The sequence below is a fragment of the Benincasa hispida genome, chromosome 1, assembly GCF_009727055.1.
Source record: "Benincasa hispida cultivar B227 chromosome 1, ASM972705v1, whole genome shotgun sequence".
Classification (NCBI taxonomy): Eukaryota; Viridiplantae; Streptophyta; class Magnoliopsida; order Cucurbitales; family Cucurbitaceae; genus Benincasa; species Benincasa hispida.
Genome location: NC_052349.1, coordinates 29130861 through 29136860, shown reverse-complemented (window position 1 = coordinate 29136860; position 6000 = coordinate 29130861).

Here is a 6000-nt window from a genome sequence, read left to right as displayed (position 1 = left end):
AAAATCAATTACCAGATGCATTTATATATGCAAATAAAGTAAATAAGTCACATATACCAGCTACAAATATTCGATCAAAAATTAATATCCCAATACAACAAGTTGTCACTAATGAGTCTGGAACACACCAGAAGCGTGATAGACCAGTGGATTCCAAAGATAAAAATCTTCGAAAACAAAAAAATAATTAATAGTGGAAAAGACTTGGTTGAGGATGTAAATACCCATAAAAAAATCCTCGACATGATTAGTGAGGAAGGTGAAATACCTAAAGATAATAATGAAATTTCAATAAACTATGTCATGATAGAAAAAAAATGGAATCGAACTAATGTAATTAATGACAAGATTTTTGCGTATAATGTACTCTTGATATTATATTTGAAAATGAGGATCCTGAACTAAAATTTGTTGAAGAATGCTGACGTAGAAAATATTGGGTTCAATGGAAAGAATCATGTAGAATTAAACTCACTTTCATAACGTCAGGTTTTTAGACCAATAGCCCAAACACCAGAAGGTGTTAAACCTGTGGGATACAAATGGGTATTTGTGAGGAAAAGAAATGAAAATAATGAGGTCACGAGATATAAAGTAAGACTAGTTGCACAAGGTTTTTCACAAAGACCTAGTATTGATTTTGAGAAAACATATTCTTCTGTGGTGGATGCAATTACATTAAGATATTTAATTGACCTGACTGTGTATAAAAGTCTGAATATGCATCTTATGGATGTAGTCATGACATATTTATATGAATCTCTTGATAATTATATTTATATGAAAATATCAGAAGGATTTAAGATATCTGAAACATAAAAATCAAATTCCCAGGAATGGTATTCAATAAAGTTACATAAATCACTATATGGATTGAAACAATCAGGACGGATGTGGTACAATCGCCTAAGTAGATATTTATTGAAAAAAGGATATCAAAATAATTCAATATGTCCATGTGTTTTTATAAAGAAATCACAATCAGGATTTGCTATTATAACTATATATGTTGATCACTTGAATATAATTGGAACTCCTGAAGAGTTTTCAAAGGCAATAGAATATCTTAAGAAAAAACTTGAAATGAAAGATCTCAAAAAAACAAAAATTTTCCTTGGTTTGCTAATTGAGCATTTAGCAGATGAAATATCTATTCATCAATCAACTTATACAGAAAAAATTTTGAAAAGATTTTATATGGACAAAGCACATCCATTAAATATTTTAGTGGAAGTTCGTTCATTGGATATAAAGAAATATATATTTCGACTTCAAGAAGATAATGAAGAACTTCTTGGTCCTGAAGTACCATATCTTAGTACAATTGATGCACTAATGTATCTTGCTAATAATACATGACCAGATATTGCATTTTCAGTAGATTATTAGCTAGATATAGTTCTTCTCCTACAAAAAGACATTGGAACGGAATTAAGCATATACTCCGTTATCTCCGAGGAACAATTGATATGTGTTTGTTTTATTCAAATAAATCAAATTTTGATCTAGTTAGTTATACAGATTTTGGATATTTATCTTATCCACACAAAGCTAGATCTCAAACAGGTTAACTGTTCACATGTGGAGGAACTGCTATATTATGGCGATCGATGAAATAGACTATAATGGTCACTTCCTCAAATCATGCTGAAATTCTTGCAATTCACGAGGCTAGTCAAGAATGTTTATGGCTAAGGTCAATGACTCAATACATTCGTGAAACATGTGGTTTGTCTTCTAATAAAAATCTTCCAACAATATTATACGAAGACAACACAGCTTGCATAGCCCAATTCAAAAGAGGATATATTAAAGGAGATAGAACAAAACATATTTCATCGAAGCTTTTCTTCACTCATGATCTTGAAGAAAATGGAGACATCACTGTACAATAAACTTGTTTGAAGGATAACCTGACAGACTTATTTACAAAGGCATTATCAACCGCAACTTTTAAAAAATTGGTGCATAACATTGGAATGCGGCGACTTAAAGATCTTACGTGATGTTTTCATGAGTGAGAGTAAATATATTGTATTCTTTTAGGAGTATGTATTATATGAAATATATACTCTTTTTCCTTCACTATGGTTTTTTTCCATTGGGTTTTCTTAGTAAGATGTCAACGAGACATATTTCATATATATATGTGGGCATCTAAGGGGGAGTTTTATGAATATTATGATAAAAAAATAGATGTTCATTGCTAAGTGTCCCAAAGGTCATGTGTAGCCATTCATGTTGTCCATGTACTTTGTAGTAATTCATGCTTGGTGTCCATGTAAGTCCACACCCTACTTGCCAAATTGCCTATAAATAGTGGTCTTTGGTGGATCTTAAAATGATATACACATTGAAGAACTTAATTCAACATTCAAATAATTAAAATAATTATGAAGTGAAATTTCAAATTTAATTTTAAATATAGTGAGATAAAGAAATAGTAAAACTTAATTAATTATAATTCTCTTAATTTTATAAAACTAATTAATACACATTAACATTAAAGATAAGAATGAGTTTTTAGTCAAAAATCAAAGTTAAAAAGTGTATATTTTGAAATCTAGCTAGGGACCAAATTGAAACAAAACTCAAACTTTAAGGGTATAATTTTGTAACATTTTGAAATCTAAAGAGTAAACTGAAATCGAACTCAAAATTTAAAGACTAAAAGTGTAACATTAGGGTACTTAGGAACATAAGAAAGCTAAATGCAAAACCAACGGACCAAACAAATTTTTTTTTCTACAAAGATCAATTAAATTAAATAAATTCTAATGCAAATGTCAATTATATAGTTAATTTTCTACCAAAAATTTTCGGTGGTTAATTTTCACATAAAGTATTTGAATTTAAATAAAAAAATCACTTAAATCTACTAGTAGAACTAAATCATTACCTATGAACTTAAATCTAAATGTTCGACCATGCATATATTTCAAACATATCCATCATCTATTGGTCATTAAATATTAAAGTTTGAAATTAGAATTTTATAAATAATAATAATAATAAAAAATTAAAAAAGACAAATGGGACAGGATACAGGGAATAGATTTTTGGAAACTACATTGTATGTCAAATATATTTTAAGAAACCAAAACCATGACTTCAACTTTTTTGTAATTGCAGGTATGAAAACATAGCAATCACATAGCTATTAAATAGAAATCAAATAGCTATCAAATTTTCAAGCGGAAGTTTTTTTTTGACATGTTTGCAAAAAAAAAGAAAAAGAAAAACCTAGGGACAAGTGCCTAGTTTTCAATTTTTTTTATTAAAGTTGCAATTGTCCCTAGATTTTTTCCCCATATAATTTAAGAAAAATTTTACAGATAGAAAAAATGTCAAACTATTTACAGAAATAGAAAAAAAAAACACTGATAAACACTGATAGACTTCTATGAGCGCCTATTAGTAATAGACTTTTATCAGTTTTTATTACTGATAGACACTGATAGATTTCTATCAGTCTCTATCAAAGAAGATTATAATTTTGGTATTTTGTGTAGATAGTTTTCCTTATTTTTTTTAATTTTTTATATTCCCTCTTTAATTTACTAAAAATTATGTTGGGGTGCTAAATTAGAGGGGGGAAAAGTGTAACTTTGCACTTTGTATAAAAATATCCTTGAATTTTCAAAATGTTGAAAAATATCCTTGAACTTTCAAAAAGAGAGTTAAAAAAATTAACCTTACTGTAAATCTCTATTGTCATCTACTGTTTACTTTTAAATTCAACATCAACCAAAATCTCACTTATTTTCACTTGTTACCATCGACTTGCATTGTTATTGTTGTTATTTCATAAATTAAGGCACTCTAGACTCTTGGAATACAATACTCGGAATGCTCCTAAGTTTATTACTGCAGTATATACTTGTACTAGATCACTTAAAATATTAGAATATCATTCATACACAATTGGTCGATCAATTATCCACCATTTAGTTTTTTAAGAAAACAAATCAAGGGGAAGATAAATTTTTGGTTCCAATGTTTTTGCAGCTAATTTCCATTCGGTCACTAGGTTTTAAAATTTTACACTTTCATCCTAGATTTTTTTATACTAAATACTCACTTCAATCCTTGGTGTTAAAGTCTATTAATTAATAGTGAGACTTAACTAATTATAATTCTCTTGATTTTATAAAAACTAATTAATAGAAATAAAAAATAAAGATGGAGAGTGAGTATTTAGTGAAAAATCGAAGTTAAAACTTGAAACCCAGCTAGGGACCAAATTGACAAAATTCAAACTTTAAGGATATAAATTTGTAATATTTCAAAATCTAAGGAGTAGATTGAAATTGTACTCAAAACTTAATAACTAAAAGTGTAATATTACGAGGCCTTGGAACCAAATGAAAGCTAAACCTAAAACTAAGGGATCAAAAAGGTATATGTTTTTCAAAAATCAGCTAAATTAAATAAATTCTATTGAAAATGTTAGTTATATAGTTAATTTTCTACCAAAAAAATTCATTATTTAAATAGTTAATTTCACATAAAGGATTTTAATTTAAATAAAAATTACTTATACCTACCGGTGGAACTAAATAATTACCTATCAAATTACTTATATGTATAGAACTAAATGTTCAACCATGCATATATTTCAAACATGCCCATTTTCTATTGGTCATTAAATAATAAATTTTGAAATTAAAATTTTATATATATTGTGAATTTGAGGAGCACAACAATGCACAACGATAACATAGATATGGAGAAAATATAATATAATACTAATATAAATAAAATAAATATAATATATAAATATACANATTATTTTTTCCAATAAATAATCAAATTTGAAATTTAAATGTAATATATTTGTATAATAAGAATAACAACATAACAATATATAAATATACAAAATAAATAAAATAACAAAGAGTGGATTTCTCTACTTTTTCCAATCTTTTTGTATTGATCACCAATATGTGTCTTTCAAAACACATCAAATGCCACTATTTATACGTAATTTGGCAAGTAGAAAGTGGATTACATGAACACTAATAGTATGTAATCTTGAGACACATGGACAACACATGGGATAATGGATGAGGTGAATTATATTGCACCAATAGTGTGTACTCTTAAGATAAATGCACAACACACATGGGTAATGGATAAGTGACACATGCTAATGGATACTAACAGTGGACATCTACATTACACCTAATTTAACATATTTATAAAAATATATAATTATAATAATAATAAATTTAAAAAGACAAACGGAACGGGATGCAGGGAATAGATTTTTCCCCCATTTAATTCACTGAGAATTTTTTTAGGTTAAATTATTAAAAAAAAATTTCTTTAAACTTTGTACTTTGTATAAAAATATTCTTGAACTTTCAAAAGGTTGAAAAAAAAATACCTTTGAACTTTAAAAAAGATAGTTAAAAAAAAAAAAAACAACTTTACTGTTAGTTTTAGATGGAGACCGTTAGTGTTTTTTTTTTTTCAAAAATGCTCTTAAACTTTTCAAAATATCAAAAATACCCTTCAACTTCCCAAAATATCAAAAATGCCCTTAAAACTTAAAAAAAAATAAACAACGGTCAAATAATTAATAATAATACACCTTAACATGTACCTTAACTTAAGTGGTAATTTTATTTAATTAATTGTTTTTTTATTGATAAACAACTGTCAAATAATTAATAATGATATATAAAAAAAATATAGGCTCCAACACGTATTAAGGTAACATTGGAAATAGGAAGCTTGTAAAGGATTTAGTTCAACTTAATTTTTAAATGCAGAAAGTTTGAATTATCTAATAATGGTAGAGATATATTTGTTTATTCTTTATTCTTTTTTCTTTTTTTCCTTTCTTTCTTTGAAGTTTTTGTATTACATTTTCATTGCATATGCAACTTTTTTTCCCTTTAATCTAAAAGAATTTTCCAAGTGAAATCTTTATATCCTTAAGTATATGTTTCTCTAGTGTGCATTTGTTATCTATATATTGAATTTCATGATACT